Genomic DNA, 22,698 nt, shown 5'->3' on the forward strand with positions numbered 1-22,698 from the left:
GAAGCAAGCCACCAGGAAAACTGCCAAATAAGAAATATCCACGTTTTATTTTGACTACATGATAGATAACTTTAATTGTATCAAGCCATTAATATTTGGAGAACATTCTGTCATAGCTGCTAGTGTTATTCATCCTGACTAATATAAGCCCATTCACATAACTGATTTAGTCTGATGGTTAGGCCTGCATGCTATAATCTATAATAGCATAAGTCCTGTTTAGGTCAAAATATTTCCTCAACAGGCCTACCTACCACTCTTCTATAATATCTCAATGGTAAGTCCTTTCTATATAACCTTCTTATTATATAAATTATATTTTTGTCTCCTGAGGAAAAGTACGCTTTTGCTGACCATTTTCACTTTAGTATGTCATTAAAAAAAAAAAAAATCAGCATTGAGTTACCATAGAGATTCCTAACTCTGTGTGTGTGTGTGTGTGTGTGTGTGTGTGTGTGTGTGTGTGTGTGTGTGTGTGTGTGTTGCAGGGGAGGGGGCAAGTAAAACATTGATTATATAAGGAAGCAGTATTTATAGTGATTTGGGGGCATCAGAAAGCCATGTATCATTGGTATATGTTCCATACTCCTCTAAATGACAAAACAATGCATCTTTCCATTTTTTTATTATGGTAAAATACACATAACATTGACTATATTCCCTATGCTGTACTTCCCATCCCATGACTATATGTATATTTTAATTATAGTTGACATTTAATATTATTTTATATTATTTTCATCTGATATTTCAGATGGGTACTAGCCTTATTAGGGTTATCACTTTGTGAGGGGTATAAATGTCTAATCATTGAATTCTTTTGTACATCTGAAATTAACAATAAAAAAATTCACATAACAAAATTTACCATCTTAACCATTTTTAACTGTAAAGTTCAGTGATATGAAATACATTCATAATCTTGTGCAAACATGACCAGGATTCATCTCCATAACTCTTTGTATCTTGTAAAATTGAAACTCTGTATACTAACTTCCCATTCTTATCTCCATGAGCCTCTGGCAACACCATTCTACTTTCTGTCTCTCTCTATTTTTTTGTTGTTTGTTTTTTGGGTTTCATTTAGAGGCACAATGATTTATTTGGCCTAGCTTTTTCTATTTTTTATTATTATTAACATTATTTAATAAACATTCTGAAGATGAAGCTTTCCTTGTATATTCGTGATAATTTTCTTATAGTGCATGAATATAAATACAGTACAAAGCACTAGAAGTGGATATTGCTGGTTCACATGATAAGCACATTTTTAAGAATTTGGATATTTATTTTGGAAAGATCTCTGACCTACTCTGTTCAGGCTGCTATGACTGGATTGCTTGTAAATCTCAAACATTGACTTCTAGCAGTTAAGGAGGCTGGGCAGTCCTAGATTATGGTGCCAGCAGGTTTGGTGTCCTCACATAGTGGAAGGGATGTCTCAATGATTTTGACTAAGTTTTAAAAATATTTCCATTCCTTGTTTTCGTTCCTCTTATTTATTTATTTTTAACCTTTGCCACCTTCCCCACCCACTTTGACCGTTTTAAGATAGTACTTATTGTCTCAAGGAAGATAAGCATGGATTTAAAAAAAGGGGGTGAGGGCGAGTAGGAAGAGTGGGGAGAAACAGAAAAGACTCCAAGCAAAGCCAGTATATTTTGAGTAAAACGTGGTCTAAATGATTACTTTTTAGAGCAGACTTTCCGTCCCTGAGCTTTATAAATGTTTCTGGTCTGGGAGTCAGGATAGAGTTGAAGGTGAAGTTCCCTTAACCAAGAGAACTTCGTTAAGTCCCATAGAATTTCTGCAAGAGCAGAAGAGAATAGTGTCCCCAGGAATATATAATTTTGTGATATAATTAGGGAGATGTGATTTGGGATTGATTCAGGGAATTCTCAGAAAAGTGCAGAAGCATCAGGACAAGTCTCAGGCATAGCAGTGGCAGGAATGTTTTGGAACACTGCCACCTGGTTGGATAGCAACATAGGATGTTCTGTAGATGGCAGATGAACTCCATTTTCTTCAGAAGAGCAGAGAAGCGGGAGTACATACAATACTCTGAAAATTTTACTAATGCAGAAAAATGTTACCTGTTTACCAGAGTGATTAAAAAACTGTGAGAGCAAAAAGCTGCCATTGAGAGAAAATTGAGAAGTGGCCACACAGTTAGACTTAACAGTTACTGAATGCCCTCACTGACAGATTACATTTCATAAATGTCATAAATTCAATTGATAAGTTGAATTCCATCTCCATTCCATACCTTGCCATTATATAAAGGCTCTAGATTTTAGAATCAGCTTCAGGGAAGAGAGTGTGGAACAACAAAAAGAATGAGATTAATTTCTGCCAAATGGTGAAGTAGGGCTTCATATTAGAATTTAAATGCAGAGACAAAAATGAACTGTCCACCTGAGTATCTTAGGTAGAAGTATGCTTAATACTTCTATACTTCACTGCTATAATAAGTATGCTTACGTAGATTCTTCTTTTCAGACATTGCTTCTTGGATTACATTAGACCTTCAGGGATGATAAGGGTTGGTCCTGACCTTTCTGTTTTCAGTAGTTTACTGTGGAGTAGTCCCTTAAGCAGTTGGAGTCTATCCATCATTTACCTACATCCTCCCAGATGAGTTATAATGCATCAAGCATTGACTCTGAATTGTCATATTAACTGTGATCTCATAACTCATCCTGTCTTACTAATTGCCAAAAATAGTTCCTGAGTGACTGTAAAGCTCCATGAAGACAATTATGCCATTTGGAGCTAGTGGGAGCCCAAGAGCTTACAAATCTTGGGAAAAGATTTTTAAATCAGAATCAAGAGAGCTTTGTCAGAATTTTCCCCCATCCAAAGGATTTGATATAATATTTAAGTATAATTAGAGAAAGATAACAGTTTGAATGAATTTTGACAAAGCTTCCTGATAAATTCTCTACTCTTCACTCATGGTTGTTAATACTATATCTAATTTGTTCGTAATGTGTTTGCAAGCATTAATTCATTCAATAGATAATTATTTTGAATCTCCTTTGAGTGAGACAGTGTGCTAGAGGTTGAAAATATAAGAAGGAAGAGAGTATACAAAGCCCTTGTTGTCATGAGGCTTATACAGTAGTGTGGGAGAACAAAAATTAAAGAAATGTTAGATGGCAATAGTGTTAACAAAAAAATGTAGTGGAAAACAAGGTGAAAGCAAGTGGTAGAGGGTTAGCTTTATAGAATGGTCAGGAAATGTATCTTTGAGAGCTGGCACTTTATCATATTTGTAAGAATTTGGGAAACAAGCCACATAATTAACGTGGGAAAGGTACTCTAGGAGGACAAAACAGTAAGTGTAAAATGCCAGATGATAATGTGCCGAAGCAAAAGGGAGGAATGGCAATGACACCAGAGACTAGAGTGTAACTGTTGAGGAGGAGTGGGGTAGATGACAAAATCACAGTGGTAATGGGGTCTACTATAACATAGACATAAGTGATTAGGATTTTTTTAATTAAAGTTTATTGGGGTGACAATGGTTAGTAAAGTGACAATGGTTAGTAAAGTTACATAGGTTTCAGGTATACAATTCAGTAATACATCATCTATATATCACATTGTGTGTTCACCACCTAGAGTCAGTTCTCTTTCCATCACCATACATTGGATCTCTTTTACCCTCATCTACCGCTCACGATTAGGATTTTACTGTAAGATGAGAAACTAATGGAGAGTTTTAAGCAAGGAAAGAACATGATCTGATTTATATTTTGACAATCTTTTTTGTGGCATATGAGAGGCAAAGGCAGAATCAGAAAGACAAGTTAGGAGGCTACTTCAATAAACCAGGGAAGAGATGATATTGTCTTAGGCCAGGGCATTGGCAATGGAGATGGTGAGAAGTGTTCTGTTGTGCATTTATTTTAAATAAAGCTGACCAAGTGTGCGGATACAATAGAGATTGGAGGTGGCAACACGAGAAGATTTTTGTCTAAACAACTAGGTATATGACATTGCCATTTACTGGGATGGGGAAGACTGAAGGAGGAGTAGATTGTGGCAAAGATTGAATTATATTGTTCATATGCTAAATCTTAGATTTATGATCTTGAACATTATATATTAAAGAAAAAGTGTTGAATAGGAAACAGAAGTTCAGGAGAGAGATCTTGGTTGGAGATAAAATTTTGTGTATTTCTAAGCATCAACTTGTCATAGTAATTAATAAGATCACCAAGACTCTAGCATACATAGACAAAATATTTAAAGGCTAATCCTAATCTAATATTTAGAAATCATAGTAGTGATGAGGGTACAGGAAGGAAAAACAAGAAGCAGCAGCCACTAATATAAATAAAAATTGTTGAAGGAGTATAGTGTCCCAGAAATCAATTGGTGAAAGAAAGAAAGAAAGAAAGGAAGAAAAAGAAAGAAAGAAAGAACGGAAGAACAAACGAATGAACGAACGGACAAAAGAAAGAAAGAAGGAAAATATTAGAGTGATTAAATATAGATGCTAGATTAAGGATAAATGGATTAAAAATTGACCGTCGGATTTAGCCAATGGGGATGTCATTGATAACAGCAATTCTAGGAATTAGATAAAAAATCTTAATTGATATAGGTTCAAAAAAGAAAGGATAAAGGCAGTTCGTTTTTTAGCTGTGAAATAATTTATACATATGTTTAATAAATATATATGATAATACATGTTTAATATAGAATATTAAATATATATCAAATACAAGGAAAAACCTATGATCCATGATCCATAAGTGACCTTGAATAGAAGAGAGATCTAGATAATTTGGTGAGTTGGTTTTGGTAGGAGAATAAAAGCTCCAACATGCAGGAAAAGCAGATACCCTACAAAATCTTTGTTAGGGAGACCACTTCATAGATGGTGTAGATGTCTGACCACTGCACTATATACCTGAAGCTGAAGTAGAATAATACTGAATATCAACTATAATTGAATATCAACTATGATATATATTCACAGGATGTAGAATACAGCATAGGGAACAGAGTCAGTGGAATTGTAACTAATTTGTTGAATTTGGACTACTAGAGGTATTGACCTAGAGAGATAGGAGGTGATGGTAAGTAGGATACTTGAAGGGATTAAGGAAATTGACTGGTTTGCTACTAACCTGTGTGACTCACAAAGCCAGTGTTGAGTAAACCTTGGGTAACTCAACATCAGAACAGATTTCAATTCTAGTCCTAATTCTTCTACTGAGAGATAATGTGTGTTCTAGAACAATTTTTTTTTATTTTCCATTAATTTTAATTTTCTCGTGTAAAATATAAATACTGATATACATTATTGGATTATTGGAAAATTAAGTGAGTGTACAGGTGATATGGACTGTAAAATTTGTACTTTCCAATTGTTTAATTTTTCACATTTCTGGCTGAATTTCAGGACTCTGCTTGCTGTCTCCCATGATTTTGGAATACTTGTAAACATTAGGGTGAAATAAGGGTTTCTTCTGACTTGTCATGCGTATTTCCTGACCTACAAAAGGACACAAAATGTTTTTCTTGTTTGTTTTTAAGTCAGGATATTAACACAGTAAATGGAGAGTATAGGTTCAGACAGGATAGAATTATACTGTTACAGTGCAAAACTGTAACATTTTCCTAGAGTAATTCATTCGTGATGTTTGGATTCTCTCTTCAGATCTACTATACCAATAATATATTGAAATGAAGATTAACGTATTTTGTCATAATAAAAACATCTTAAACTCATTTTTCATAAAATAAAACTGGTAAGTTTATTCTAAGTTTAAATTAATATTTTCCAATTCATGGCATATAAGAAAAGATATGAGCCTAAATTTGAGCCACTGTAAGAAATAAAACTACCAAATATGTAATTTTGTCCTCTCCACTTAGAGGAGAAAATAAAATAAATGAAAGATACTTGAAATTTATCTTTACCTTTCCTTCTGCATTATCCTCATGAGGAATTTTGTACATCTCTGACAACAAAACAACAAAAACAAAAACACCTAAAGAAGATTGGACGATTGAGAGGCTCTCAGGATTTCCACTATAAAACGGGAGAATTTAGGGCAGAAGATAAAATTTGCAGAGGAAATGTGAAGGCAGAAAAATATTTAAAAGTCTATAAAGTCTATAAAGATTTGATTAAATTTTGATAAAAGATTTTCAGGAGTTTCAGAAGATGTAAAATAAATTTTGAAAATATAAATATTCATGCCTTCCTGACTTAGCCAGTCTGGACTACTATAACAAAGTACTGGAGACCAAGTGGCTTATACAGAAATTTATTTCTCACAGTTCTGGAAGCTGGAAGTTCAAGATCAGGGTCGAGGTCTGGTGAGGACCCTCTTCCTGGTTGCCAGACTGCTTCTCAGTGTATCATTAGATAAAATAAAATATTCAGTCCATAATAAAACACAAATAAAACACAAGCACTCAGTCCATAACACCTGCATATTAGGGTAGTGACATAATTCCACAAGGTGAAAGAAGCAGCAGTGGAAATTGAGAATGGTGGGCAGACAATGGGTTTTAGGAGAGAGACATAATTTGTGTCTTATTAGATGTGGGGAAGAGGGCACATGCTCCTTCCTCTGTATAAAATGCCCTACCCATTGAACCCTTTTCCTCTATTCACTTTCATATTCTTTTCTCAGTCTTCAGATTTAAGCTCAGTCATCACTTCCTCAGAAAATATTTTCCAGATGACAGTCTTAAATGTCACAGAATCCCATTGATGTCTTTCTCTGGACTAGCCATTTTCCTTATTTTATTAAAATATCTCTTTCCCATTAGACTGCAAGTTACCTGAGAACAGGGACTGTCTTTGTTCTACTTAATGCCTCTCACACTGCTTGGTGCACAATCAATAAAAATGTATTCAAGGAACTAATGATTAGGAAGCCTTAAGAACAGCTTAGTGTGTTCTTGGTAAGATCTTGGTATGACAGCTAGTTGGATAATGTTGTCATTCACTGGAATAGATCAGGAACTGATAGAGGAGGTGGGAGAAAGCAGTTAATACACTATTTTTGATGTTGACTTTAAGATGCCTATGGGTCATGTAAGTGGAAACGTTGTGTTAGCTCTCAGGTATTGTAGAGGTTGTGCTTTAAATGCCTAGATAAAGGGTTTTAAATCCATTCAATTGGAGCAGGATCTAGGAAAAAAGACTGAAAAGGAGTGAATGGACAGAGAGGTAAGAAGGAAATCAGAACAGGACATTTACACAGAAGTGAAACTAACAAGGAGGCAGACAACTTAACTGATATTTCTTCACTCATGGAAGGAGCTGGCGACTAGGCATTTTGAATTTTGCAGCTTCTTAATACTCAGTTTCTTACTTAGTGCTTAGGAATATTAAAGCTTAATCAGAGGTTCAAACACATGGAGAAATGGCTTCTGTTTTTATTCATATTTATGAGAATCTGCACCTTATAATTTTACCAGACATGAAATAGCCAGAGGCCTTAGTGACCAATCATTTGAATGTATATTTGAGCCAAATGAAACCTCAAGAAATCCAAACTCTACAAAATGTTACCTTAGAATACTTTTTGCATACATTATCAAAAGAAGTGGTTTTAGGCTAATTTGTATAAGTTATCAGTGCAGCACAATGATATATTTTAAGTTGGAAATCAGTGATTATTTTTCCGTATCAGAAACCTATAAATGGCAAAGTAATGATTTAGATAATATATTTGTTAAATTAATACATCAAACTTTTTTTTAAATTTTTGTTCAAGTACTGAGAACTGTATCTCACTTCTTTTTTTATAGAGATATAATTGACATATAACATTTTGTAAGTTTCAGGTGTACTGTCTCTTTTTAAACTAACTAAAAAATATTTTTTTTTGCTGTTGTCGAAGCAAAATTTTATTTTTCCTACAGAATTTTAGGTTTTAATAAAATACAAAGCTAGCTCTGGTCAGGAAGAGCTATGCTGTAGAAACTAAAATTTACACTGCACTTTTCATTTGAAAAGCCATTTAAAAATGTAAATTAATCTTTACAACACTGCTGAGAAGTAGTTAATGGCAGGAAGGATGATCATTACTCCCATATTATAGATGACTAAAACTACACTGCAAGTTTAGCAGCCAAATTAAAATTATTACTCATGTGGCAAATCATTTATGAGTATTCCCATCTGGTATTTCATGCTTCAATTTTTTTTTTAGTTTTTTTTTTTTTAATGCATAATCATCTCTTGGATGAATAACTGTATAACTCTCAGGTCTTTAAGACAAAAAAACGACTGAAGTAATAAGATAAGGCACTGGAGTTTGGTCAGTACACGATGGAATATCATTACCCTTGATGCACACACAGTGGGAGAGAAAACTTATACATCACTGACATACTTCATCACTTCCCATACAAACATCATATTAAGTAGAGGGCTCTCTGTCAACAAACTTGACATGCTCACCTAGGGAATGTCACAATCTCTCCCAAAATCAATATTCAAGTTATCATGGACGGACAGCTTCACAGATGAATGAGCGTCCCTTGATTTTTACCTATTCTTTTTTTTTTTTTTTTTGGCTGCAGAACAGAGAAAAGTGCTCAAAGGATGGGCAAACAAACTTAATTAAGCTTAAGGGATATGGTTGAATAATGTAAATCCAGAACAAACAAAGTCATGGAGCTTTAAAGAACGGCTTAATAAAGTGCTGATCAACAGGAAAAGGATGAGGAGCTGCTTCAACTGATTCAATAAAGTTTGTTCTTGATGATTTAGGAAAGGCAAATGGTCACTTGTAAGCAGTTACTTTTGAGAAGTAATTTCCTAGACTCTTTAGACTGATGCATATCTTGAGAATTTCTGTACTTTCTAATATTTTTGACAAATTGCTGATAGTTTCCTCTTTTGCCTTTGATCTATAAAATGATCTATAAAAAGCAGGCTCCAGAAATGGAAAACAAACAAAACGTTTTAAAACTTTACTGGAAAAGCATGAAGACTAGGGTTATCAGAAAATATAAATGCCCAGCCTCAGAAGTTTTCACAGATGTCATTCTCTGGGACAACTTTTCATATATTGGAAGGTATTTTTTTCTGACAGCGTTGGCTTCATCTAACGCACTTCCTTTCCAATGCAATGTATTATTTTCTAACTTCTCATTTTAAACTCTAACCCTTGGGGATGTCACATTAGCCACTTCTTTGGGTTAAAATATCCATGAACTGAATTAAATGGCAAAGGTTAAAACATCCATGAACTAATTTAAATTACAAATGATATCTTTAATTTACAATGTAGTGCAAGTAGACATATGTGTCAGCTGAGAAAGCCCTAGTGAACAGGGCTCTTGGCAAGAAAACTTTACTAGGAGAGAAAAAAAGACTAGGAAAGTGAACCATGACATGTAAGGTCCAGAGGATGTGGTTTTTCTGTTCAGAAAATGTGGTATCTCTAATTTTAGATTATAGAGCTTACTTTACTCTATGGGGAAAACATGGAAAGAAAGAGAGAGGAGAGGGAGGGAGAGAGGGAGAGAGAGGGAGAGAGAGAGAGAGAGAGAGAGAGAGAGAGAGAGAGAGAGAGAGAGAGAGAGAGAGAGAGAGAGAGAAAGATCCATTTCTACAACTGAGGATAGCTCTACCCATAAGAAAAAAATGTCAACAATAATAAAATTGTGTTCACATTCATCTATAAATACATACTTTTCTCCTTTGGATAACTTCATTTTTTAGAAGGGAAATGCAAGCTAGACATATAAATTAGAAAAAAACAAACAAACTGAAAACACCCAGAAAAATTCAGATGTCCATCAATTTCAGTTCCTCTAATATAATTCGAAATTAAGAAGTTTTTGAAAAAGGAAGAAGTCAGTGAGTTGCCTAAATAATGTTACAAATGTTCATGCTGAATGGATGTGCATTCATCTACAAATTTTCTCCTGTTTTTCACTCAGGTATAATTCAATGAAGTTTGATAAGAATTTTTCAAACCAGTATCAATTAGATAGAGAAAACTGAAGGAAACAGCATGATTCAACTCTGATTTTAAGGATATTTTAAAGAAGATTGTACATTATCAACCAAAGCTTAAATCCTTTCTCCATATTTTTTCTATTATTTTTTTCTAATGATTCAATAAATATTATGTATGTGGCTCTGTTGCTCAATGGATAGCGCATTGGACTTCTAATAAATATTGTGTGCATGTAATGTATCAGGCATAGTGCTGGGCACTGAAGTTATACATATTTTGTTATGTAAGGGCAGAGCAGGTTCATAGTTTATGACTTAGACAGATTTTTCTTTTAAAAGACTAAAATAAATTTTTTTTGGTATTTTGCGTTTTCATTTTTTTAATTTTTATTATTGGCTTTGGGTATTTGGACAAGTTACTTAACATTTTTGGTGTTTAGTTTTTTCTTCTACAAAGTAAGAAAATAAGAGGAAATTTTGAAGCATCTGGTCAGTGCTTGTGCTTGGCACATAATAGGCATGTGAGAGAGATTAGTGTCATTTAGTATAAAAGGCAAACATGTCAACCATTCTGAAAGTGTACCTACTTAAACCCAGTTTACCTCCACAGGTTTTACACACCTAAAGTTTGACTTTCTTTCTTTTTTTCTCGGTTTTAGATATAAAAAGCAATATAATACTTAGACATTTACACCACTCACAAAGTGATAATCCCCTTTCCCCAATCTACTAACCTTCTGACATTTTAACTGCTACAACACCCTTGACTACCTTCCTTATGCTATACTCCCCCCCTTATGCTATACTCCCCCTCCCATGACTATATATATATATATTTATTTATATATATGTTTATATATATTTATATACATATAATATACATATATGTACATATATATACATATATATTATATATATGTATATATGTATATATGTGTTTATATATAAATAAATATAAATATATATTTAGTTATATATTTATATATTGATTTATATTGTATATATAGTATATAAATATATATTATATATTTATATTTATATATTTATATGTTTATTTATATATAATTTATATATATATAAATTATAGTTGACATACAATATTATTCTACTTCAGCTTTAGTTGTATAGCTCATTGGTCATGCATTTACACGGTCTATGAAGTAGATCCCCTTGATAAGTCCAGTAGTCCAGTGTCCAACTGGCACTTCACATAATCTTTACAACATTGTTAATTATATTCCCCACACTGTATTTCATATCCCCATAACTGTATTGTGTCTACTAATTTGCACTTTCTAATCCCTTCACCTTCTCTCCCATCCCTTCTCCCCTCCCATCTAGCAACCAACAGTTTTTTTCTATGTCTCTGAGTCTATTTCTGTTTTGTTTGCTCATTTATTCATCCCCCCTTTTTAAAATTTTCTATTTTCTTTTCTTCTTGTGAGGAAATTACTCAAATATGGACACTCAGAAATTCAAAATAGGGAGTTCAGTAGAACTTGTATTCTAGGGTATTTGGATGTTTGGACAATCTAACCTCTTTTCTGCAAGATAATAAATTTACTATATAATTTCTCAAATTCTCTATTTTCCATTATTTTTAGAAAGAACATGTGCATTTAGAATTTCCAACTTTCATGCAATTGTTAGCTGTTTATTCTAATTCTGATTTTTTTGTCCTCTTTAGTTAGAAAAGAAAGTAACAACAAATATATCAACTTCCACCACGCAAATATTGACTTGGATTCTTTATGATACATATCGTTGCTTACAGAATCATGACGTTCACTAGCTAATCCCCAGAAGCAAACTTCCCTACCTTTTCAGAAGCATAGCAAGCCATCCACAATGTCACCCAGAGCTGTAATTGTAATTATGGGGGGGTGGGGGGATAATCCATGGCTTCAGTTAGATATATTTGAAGACAAACACAAAAATAACTGTGAAACAATATTAGCACAAAGCCCTGTCTCCTGAGTGCCACCAAACATCTGTGTTGGAAAGAAAAAAGCAAGTGCACGAGTAAACCCTGGTTTCTTCATCTCTGCACGTGTGTTCTGAGATGACACACCAGGGTATATGCGAACGAATAATGAGAGAACATTATGATCAGCAAGACTCATTACCCAAATCTCATGTGTATTCCTGTGGGTTGTTTTGTTGCCAATTTGTGCCTCACTAGTTTTGTGGTCTTGAACAGAACACAAACTCAAATCAGAGTTAAAGGCAATCATATTAGTTCATTTCTAGGTATTTGAATGAAACTTCTCAAGTTGTTTATAGTTCCATTTCCCTGAAATAGTGAAAGATGGATGTCAATCACATTTTTAATGGAGCCCACTTCTTTGTTACCTCTAAATACACAGCATAATGGCTCCAGCTATCTTCTCCCATTGGCACATTTTTAGTATACAATGGATCTGAGTTACACAACACTTTGTGCTTAGTTTCTCCACAACCATGTTCTGGTTGTGTAATGGGGAGAATGAGTGTATTCATCAAGTCACACTCCTGGAATTGGGGTAAATCAATTTAAGCATACTGCCCTTCATGGTCAATCAAAATAAACATCTATTAATTCACATTTATTACATGATAACTGTGCTAAGTGGTGGGATATAATAAGGAAAAAAATCAAGATTCTGCTCGATGCAGCTGAGGATCTTGTGGGAAAGAAAATTATTATTATATAATTGAAAACTACAACATTGAGTAAGTGCTAAGAAACGAGAGGTGTTAGTACTAGTTAACTGGGCAACAAGGAGTGGGAATAGTAGTTTATGCTGAGAAATCAGCCCTTGTGAAGGTCCTGTGATAGAGAGATTGGGGAAGGCTTGCATGCCTGCAGTGGAGAGACTGAAGTAGGAAAATGACTCAAAGTGAGGCTGGGGAAATGGTTAGGAACCCAACTTTGTATAGTATTTGGTTGTGAAGGCAATAAGAAACCACGAAGGTCACCTCACTGTGGCTGAATTGGTTAGAAGGAATCAAGTGTAGATGGAGATGGACAACTATACGAGGATAGTAAAGAATTTGGCCTCACCCAAAGGGATGTCTGGCCTTTGTCCCTGGCCAGGTAACCTCTAATTAATAACGTTATTAATCAAACATGTTTCTGTGAAGGTGATTTTTTGGATGAAATTAGCATTTAAAGTAGTGGATTTTGAGTAAAGATTATTCTCCATTACGTGACTGGTCTTCATCCAATCAGTTGAGGTCTGACCTCCCCTCAGCAAGAAGGAATTTTGCCAACAGACTGCCTTTGAACTTTAGGACAACTCTCCCCTGGGTCTCCAGCCTGCAGACCAGTCCTACAGATTTTAGACTTAACAAGCCTCCACAATCATATGAATCAATTCCTTAAAATCTATCTATCTAGATAAATGATGAACGTCTAAGTATTACCTTGTCTTGTACACCTGAAACTAATAAATTAAAAATAATTTAAAAAAAAAGAATTTAAAAACAGAAAAAAAAATCCATCCATCCATCCATCCATCCATCCATCCATCCATCCATCCATCCATCCATCCATCCTATTGGTTCTCTTTCTGTCCCTCTGGTTCTGACTCATTTCTCCTGACGAAGGCAGCCTCCAAACTTGCGGTTGGTATCAGAAGTGAGGGTGAACTTGTGTGGACTCTTCCTTCTAATTTTGTGGTTGGACCCTAACTACTTGCAGTAGGGTCAAAAGTCTTGGGCAGTCGTGGCAGTTTAAAGCATTTACTCTTGTGGTTTGGCTAACACTGGGTTAAGGGGAACTCCTATAGTCCTGGAGAAGGAGGGGGAACAAATGGAAAAAAAAATGATATGGTTTGGGAACAAATGGAAAAAAAAAGATGAATTTAAGAGATATTTGTTGAATAAAATCAACAAGAATTAGTGAGTGTGATGAAGGAGGGCAAAATGTAATGTTGACCAGGAGTATACAAAGGTTCCTATAGGATCATTAGGAGAGTACACTAGTGTGCAAGAAATATATCTGTTTCGATAATTAGAGTATGAAAATTATGTATGTTGGCCACATAGGGATCTTTGGAAGAAACCAAATCTGTTTGGTGGAGAGATGAAATAGTGACATTTGCAACAACATGGATGAATCTTGAGATTATTATGCAAAGCAAAATAAGTCAGACAGAAAAAGTCGAGGACCATATGACTTCACTCATGTGTGGGATAAAACTGAAAGCAACAAAGGAACAAGACAAACAATGAAGAAAAAAAACACCTCATAGACACAGACAATAGTTTAGTGGTTACCAGAAAGTAAAGGGGGAAGGGAGAGGTAGATGAGGGTAAAAGGGATCAAATATATGGTGATGGAAGGAGAGCTGACTCTGGGTAGTCAACACACAATATGATATATAGATGATGTATTACAGAATTGTACACATGAAACCTACGTAAATTTACTAACAATTTTCACCCAATAAACTTTAATTAAAAAAAAGACTATATATGGTGAACAAATTCAAGCCAATAGTTAAACCAATAGTTAAGCCAATAGTTAAATAGGGAAAGTATTGCCATACTTTCCCATTGTGTTCTCCCTCCCATTCTCCCCAGCAAGCTGGAAGACCAGCACACTTCAGCTGATTCAGGATAAACTAGTCATCATTAAGAACAGACTTTACAGTTTTAGGCAGTTCCAAAAAGGGGGTGGCTAGAGGAAAGTCATCAAGAACAAACAATGCATCTGTAAAAATGTGAGACATTTGAAAAAAAAAACAAAAAAAACTAACATTTTTAGGATTGTGGAGTAAAGGGAGAGAAGATAGAGATAAAAAACTTGAAAGGTTCATGTAAGACATCTTTTGGTGACATAGGGACCATCCCTTACCTTTCTCCCCTATTTCAGTTGTCTAAATGAGGAGGCTTTTGCAAAGTGTGGTTGGTGGACCAGACACATGCTTTGATTCTTCCCTTCACTAGTTTTCGTTCCTCTCATTTCAATCCCCACTCTATTTTGCTTAGTGTACCAACCATCTGTATTTTTGAGTAAAGAACTGATTAAATCGTCCTTTGTAGAATATTCTAATTAGAGAAATATTTTGGTAAGTTGTTCAAATCCTGCTATCCCCACAAATTCTGAATGTGTAGTGGCACATTCTGTAGGTCAAGAAAAGAATGAGCCTACCACATTCATCACAATTGCTTTTCCATGTTTCCCTTTAGACTTACTTTTAGTCTATCAAGCCTTTCGATGATAAAACACCGTAAGAGGATTATGATTCTTCTATAGTCAGACAAGAAGCTATTGCTCTCTGAGTTAGTATTCTCAATCATTTTCTCAGATAAAAGACAGATGAGAGGTGTCACGACATACACAATTCCAGGTGGGGACAGAATAACTCTATATTAGTAATAACATGAAAAAGGTTTTGAAATGTGAGTCGGGAGACTGTTCTAATATTATTTTTTATACCTTTCAACAATAGCCCCAGTAACCACTGACATAATTCAACTACAGAATATTCTACTGCTGAGCCTCCAGCCTCAGGCCATGACACTTAATAATATAGGCATGTGTGACCCTCCAAAGGATTCAGAAAATTCTCGTATAACAGGGTCACCCTTGTTTCATATTGGAAAATGGGTAAAGAGAGCAATTTTAGTGAGTAAATTGAATCTAAATAATGCTAAAAGGACTATAGTCCGTGTTCTAAATGTTTGTTGCTGTTATTTATAACTGTTACTATAACCCTAATGATGGAAGGAGGTTTTATGAAATTTAGGTTTGACAAATACTTTGTGAAACACAAATTCTAATTATGCATGTATTAAGCAAACTTATTTATGGCAAAGGTTGAGCACATAAAGCATTTTAAATGGGTCCAAATTCGGTGATTAAAATATTGCATGTGATTCACTATTTTGAATTATCAGTTGAAAATACATAGGCTACACTGTTTATACTGCTTAATGTGTGTTTCCAAAGTTTCACAAATACATGTAATAAAGAGATTTCCTGGACTTGTAAAATTCTATTTATCTTATATTCCACTAATGCAGCTCATATATTTCTGAACTTATTGTGGAAAATGATGGAGCTTCAAGTGTCAGCTGTAAATACCGAAAAGCTGTCTTTATCCTTATATTTAAAGTAGATTTCTGATGAGAACATACTATGATGACACCTGCTACTCTAAATTAGTATGCCTGATGTGAAAATAAGGGAGCGGTTGTCATTTCAGCAGGGAGATTAAGTGTTGTTCGATCATTTTAAGGACTGTTCTAAAATGGAAATGCATCTTTTGCACCATTTTGGGAGTCTGGTAACTTAATAACTTAAAAGTATTATATACTCCATAGAAATGGAGGTGTATTTACTCAGGAAACCTTAGAAACATGTAACTGGGAACATTTTGAACTTGCTTAATCTTTTTAGAATTCAGAATATGCCTATATAAGTCAATTATTTGATTTGCTCTAAGGCTAGCTGTCCTCTAATGTGAAAACATTAAGGTGACATTGTTGTTTAAATGAAGACCAATTTTACCACTGTGAATTTGTCAGACTTGGAGGAAATGGGAGGGAATGATAGTAAGTATGACTGTAAGTTTTTCTAAGGATCAAAGTTTCTTTTGCTTTTCAGGATGCACCATGATTTCGGCCTGCACAAGCTGATAACCAGCTAGTATCAGGGGGCTGCCTCATTATTTGAAAATAACTGAACCCATCTAGGCTAGCTTGTACTTTATAAAACTGGGGCATGCAATACTAGTATATTAATATTCACCAAGCAGAATAGGGAGAAATCTCAAAGCGTATGTGTTAATTTTAAACTTTGAAGGTATTACCAAATACAGCCAACAATTCTGCCTCCCCCTTTATCAAAACATTTAGGAAGTTGAAGAACATGAAACAAATGTTAGTTACTGTTATTTATGGATCTTAAATTCTAGAATGTTGTCAACAGCACAAACTGCTCATACATACTCTGCGAGGTAGTTGTAAGGTTAGCACTCTAACCTAACACCTTCATCTAGAAGATGAAGAAACCGGCCCAGAGAGCGTACGGCACTTCCTGAAGGAAGTTCCCACTGTAAGTCAGTAGAAAGTCAAATTAGAATCCGGCTTTCTAACTCTTATTTTAGAACTATTTTCTCTCCTCGTAACTAACTTTGATTTTTTTTTTTTTTTACATATTAATTCTTGAGCTAAATCACTAAGCTGTCTCAACTCAGTATATTCCAACTTGTCTATGTATCACAATAAAGACAAAAGTGCCAATGATATTTTGAACTGTTACCATGTCTCTATTCAATAATGACCAAATCGTGGCAGAGAGAGGCAAGCAGAAGCTACATGATTGCTAAGGTCATTGGTGACAAACATAGGGCTAGAATGGCTTTTGTTGACTGCAACCATGATAAAAGTTAGATTTGAGCCTAAATAGTATCAGAGCGATGGGAAGAGAAAGAGGAGACTTGGGAGGTGTTGTCAGTGCTAGGAGACAGCAATGAGGCTCTAGTTGTGAGGACTTGAAAATAAGGGAACACAAAGAAGTGGTTGCCTTTTCTTACAGAGCCAAATCAGTTTTGCTGTTTTCAGATAGGCATTCTCTATCTAATGGGAGGGAGCACCTGATCCAAGAGTTGAGTAATTAAGACAATCATGATGATTCCATTTTATTTGCCAGTGATTGGATTAGTGGTGGCCCAGATCTAGCCAATAAGAAATAAGGGAAGTCTTCTGGGGAAAATTGCCATATTAGCAAAAGGGAGAAATGTAAAGAGAAAGCCCTCTGACTCTCTTCTTGGCTTTAACTCACTTCCGTAATGATGTGATATTTGAAAACGCAGTAGTCTTCTTTCATCATGTTTCAATCAGGAGACTCTTGAATTTTAGTGACCCAACATCACTGAACTGCTGAACCAACTCTGAAATTTCTATTATCAACTTTTTTTTTTTTTTTTTTTTTTAATGAAGCAAGTAAATTACATGTTGCTTAAGTCACTTATAGTCAGGCAATTTGTTACTTATAGCCAAAAGAACCCTGGTTCCTATTAGTCTCTCTTTGTCCTCAGATTCATTCTATGTCTTGCTGTGTGACCTGGAAGGCTGACCCCTAGAGAATGTATCAACTGGACCTCTTTGCCCCCTGGTTTCTGGTTGGCATCAATTAATGAGAGATTCCTACAGGTCAGAGTATTTTTTCCTACAACCGTTTCCCTGTGATTCTGACAGTGCTGTGACCCTTAAAAAGGTGGCCTTTATTTCATGGCTGCAGCTCTCAGCCAGGCTTCATGATTTCATTTTCTCCTCTTCTCCTTTAGGTTGAGAGTCATGATATCAGCTTCTTGCTGTTGCTTCCTCCTAGGTGGCTCAACATCTTGTGGTTCCTTTAGCCTTGCTTGTACCTCTGTAGATAGTTCCTTCATTAAAATTCTCAGATGAGGCTGTTGACTATTTCCTACTGAGACACTGACTGATATATATACACTTTAGGAAAAAAAAAAGTTGATTGGGGTGACAATAGTTAGTAAAGTTACATAGGTTTCAAGTGTACAATTCTGTAATACATCATCTATATCTCACACTGTGTGTTCACCACCCAGAGTCAGTTCTCTTTCCATCACCACATACACACTTCTTGAAGGCTTTTTAACCTTAATCGAGGCAGAAATAACGTTCTTTTTTTTTTTAAGAGTAAAATATTTTTAGGCCAACACAACTTGTGTGCATAATTAAGGTGGAAGTCTTACCCTGTGTATTAGCTGACTAGGACTGCCATAATACAAACTGAAGAGATGAAACAACGTAAATTTGTTGTCTCCGAGTTCTGAAGACTGAAAAGTCCAAGATCAAAGTATAGGCAGGATTTGTTCCTTCTGTGAGCTGTGAAGGAGAATCTTTTCCACACCAGCTTCTGGTGATTATGCTGGCAATTTCTGGTGTTTCTTGGCTTATGCTGCATCTCCACAATCTCTGCCTTCATCTACCCATGACGTTTTGTATATATTTTTAGCCTCTATTTAGTTTACTTCCACTCTGATGTTTATTATTTCCTCCCTGTACTCATGCTGTGCTTTGTTTGATGTTCTTTTTCTAGTTCCCTTAGGTGTTTCTTTAGGTAAGTCTGTATTGCTATTAATTTCCCTTTAGCAACTGCTTTTACTGTGTCTCATAGATTTTGGGTCTTTGTGTTTTCATTTTCATTTGTCTTCAGGTATCTTTTGATTTCTTCCTCGATGTATTGTTAACCTCTGCATTGTTTAATGGCATTTTATTTAGCCTCCATCTGTTTGTGTGCTTTTTTTTGTAATTGATTTCAAGTTTCTTATGATTGTGTTCAGACAAAATGCTTAATAAGATTTCAATCTTCTTAAATTTTTTGAGACTTGCTTTGTTGTTATTGATTGATATAGAATTATTGCCATTTTGTTATTCTTGATCTTTTGGTTTGTTTTCCCCCTTCTTCTTCTTAAAGAAGTCCTTTAAACATTTCTTGTGATACTGGCTTAGTGGTAATGAATTCCTCTAGCTTTTTCTTGTCTGGGAATCTCTTTATCTCTCCCTCAATTTTAAATGGTAGCTTTATTGAATAGAATAGCCTTGGTCGTAGGCCCTTTAAAATATTTCCTGACATTCCCTTCTGGCCTGCAAAGTTTCTGTTGCATAATCAGCTGACAGTCTTGTGGAGAGTTCAACATAGGAAAGAGGGTACCCTCCTTTAGGCTACATTGAGGTGGGCTGCACACAGGGACGATAGCAGCCGTCCCTCTAGCCCTCTAGCCCTTGTCCTGAGGCCACACACCTCAGTCTTTTCCCATATGTCTCTGGTGCTTCTCTCTTTTCCACCCCTCCACGAGAGCCCAGGTGCTGTTTGCAAGCAAGTGATGCTGTTCACAGGTCCTTTAAAAGGATGTCTGGGTTTCCAGCTGCCTTCCATTTCACTGAGTGGGACTGAATCCTCACTGACTTTCACTGCCAGATATTGTGGGGACTCCTTTTCCCAGCACCGGACCCCTGGATTGGGGAGCCCTGTGTGAGACTGTGACTCCTTACCCTTCAGGTGTCCCTCCAGGTGCTCAACCACTACCTGTGGGTTTGGGGTCAGCCGTTTCATATTTCTGACCATCCTACAAGTCTTAATGTGGCCTCTTTTTTATATCCTTAGTTATAGGTGTTCTGCTCAGCTAGTCTTCAGATGATTCTCAAGGTGAATTGTTCTACAATTCAGTTGTAATTTTAATATGATCCTAGGAGGCAGCAGACATTCCACTATTCCTAATCCACTATTTTTGTCATTTCTCCTATGCTTCCTTTTTTTTTAAGAAAAGAAAATTGTGACGAATATAGAGAAGATATTCCTTAAAACTACACACACCCAACTATGTAAGATATGAGAATTGTCTATAGAAGCAGACCAAATAGGCATGGGAAACTGAAGAGAAACTGCAAAATTGCAGTAAGAATTAGGATGATTGATCTTTGGCACTGTTCAAGAAAAAAAAAATTGGAAAGATCCTTTATCCACTTTATTAACTGGGAAATAAAAAGGCAGCAAAGAAGAATACATTGTAAAGCAGATGGGGTTGGAGGATTGAAAGACTAGCTTAGCTCCAGCAATCAAACATTTCAACCTAAATTGTTTTTCTTTTCACAGATTACTTACTAATGGATGCAATTCCTTACTATTAGAGAAAAATTGCTCCATTGGACAAGATAATCTTCCCAGGTAAATCTTGTTATCTTTAGGGATGATTAGATGCCTGTGGCCAGAGTGGGAGTGTTTTTGCTGCTGTTTTAGCATTTATAATGTAGTTTAAAAGCTTTGATTACACTTCAAGCCAATATCCTCTTCTTCCATCCCTCGATAATTGGGCTTCAGAGACTTGAGATTCAAATTGGTCTATATATAAAGTCATTAATGGAAAATTCATGGACTTCAAATAAAATGAGAAGTTTTGGATTCCTAGTATTATAGAGATATGGGGAGATGAGTGTCCAATGTCACATAGATAAGTTCCTTTAATTCCCTCAACAATGTTTTGAGATGGGTGTGCTTACATTTACCAAATTTATGAGGATACTGACATTCAGAGGCATTGAGTTGTCCAGTTGTCCAAGTTTTCATAGGTAGAAAACGGAAGAGCTGAGAATAAATGCATATATATATATATATATATATATATATATATATACATCCTAAACTCTTTATTGAATAGCACACTCCCTTATATAGCAAGTTAAATTCCTTACCAGATGCATTATAACACAATGTGTTTTGTAGTGATTGATCCAACCAATTCATATAAATACATTCCCTTCCTTCTCTCATCCCTCCTTTCTTTCTCCATCACTCTCTTTTCTTTCCTTTCTTCTGTCGTTTGTTCCAATATATTTATTGTACACCACAATGAATCAGACAGTATTTCAGTTTAATGGGACATGGATTTATGATCTATAATTCTCAGGGGATGACTATTGACTCAGGGGGTCCCAGCTTCAGAGATTATAGACCTGGAGCTATACAGTGGGTGAGTTAGGAAATCCCATCCTCATAGTCTGGCAGGAAGAGAGTGTGGACCTGGTGGGAGGAAAGGAAAGTTCATAAAATGGTGCTCAGTCTAGCCATCTCCAAATACAGCAACAATAGCCAGTCCTCCTTTTCATTTGGGTATTTTAATACCCTAATTATAGCTAATAGAGCAAACTTAAAGCCTAAATATAAAATAACATTGCCATCTTAATTTGTGTTTCTTGGTTAGGTATTTCTGACTTTAGAAAACAGACTGGGCATGACAGAGATTGAATTTGTAAATGTGGCTGGTTGGGCAGTCCTTTGCCTGGCACATTTTTGGCATACTACCTACACGTCTGTGAATGCTAGATAGAAATCAGTTTCCTTTAATGCATTACATGTTTACAATTTACTTTTAATTAATTATGATTCTTTACTTTTGTTCATTCATTTCTTTATGTATAAGTCACATATCGATGGGGGTTTAATAATTTTTCCCAGTCCAGTTGTAGGCTCTGGTGTTAGTGTAAAGAAAAATATAGGAAAGGTGTCTTTTCCTGAACCCATTCAAAATGTAGCTAGAGTATGCATTCTGTACTTTCACATTCTCTACTCAGCTTTCATCAGCAAGTATACCTATGAATATTATCAGAATGCAAATGTCATTGTATTTAATGGAAGTCAAAAACTTAACTTGTCTATCTTCTAGAATTTGATCATTGAATTATTTCATTAATGTAAGAAATTACATAATTACAGAGTACGTGTGATTAAAAAAATACACAAGCGTCTATCATTCAGATTTAAATATTGAACCAAAAAGCTTTTTATGGGAAGATCCTAAGACACTGGATAAAAAACCTGGAGAGGAGTATGAGATGATTGCCAGCTTGAGACAAAGCACTGCTAAATCTTGTCAAGACTCAAGCCCATACAACTACCTTTTAGCTCTTTGCTTTCATAACTTGATTTTGCATTCAACACAATCATTTTGCATTTGAAGCTCTGTCAAACTAAACAGCTCTGTTTTAGACACATGTTTTGAAAATCCTCACAGACTTTCTGTTTGCCCAAACAGTATGTATTTTAAATAATGTAACCTTGAAGCACCATTGAGCTATTATTTTCATAAAAGGAAATCTAGAAACCAGTCAAGCTTACATATTTGCTGTCTTCACAAAAAAAGGAAATACACCCCTTAATCTGCTTTCACATTGTAACAGAGTTCTGCCATATTGAAACTATAAGCACATTTTTTTTTTTTTTGCAAATAATTCAG

The sequence above is a fragment of the Rhinolophus hipposideros genome (assembly GCF_964194185.1).
Source record: "Rhinolophus hipposideros genome assembly, chromosome: 1".
Lineage (NCBI taxonomy): Eukaryota > Metazoa > Chordata > Mammalia > Chiroptera > Rhinolophidae > Rhinolophus > Rhinolophus hipposideros.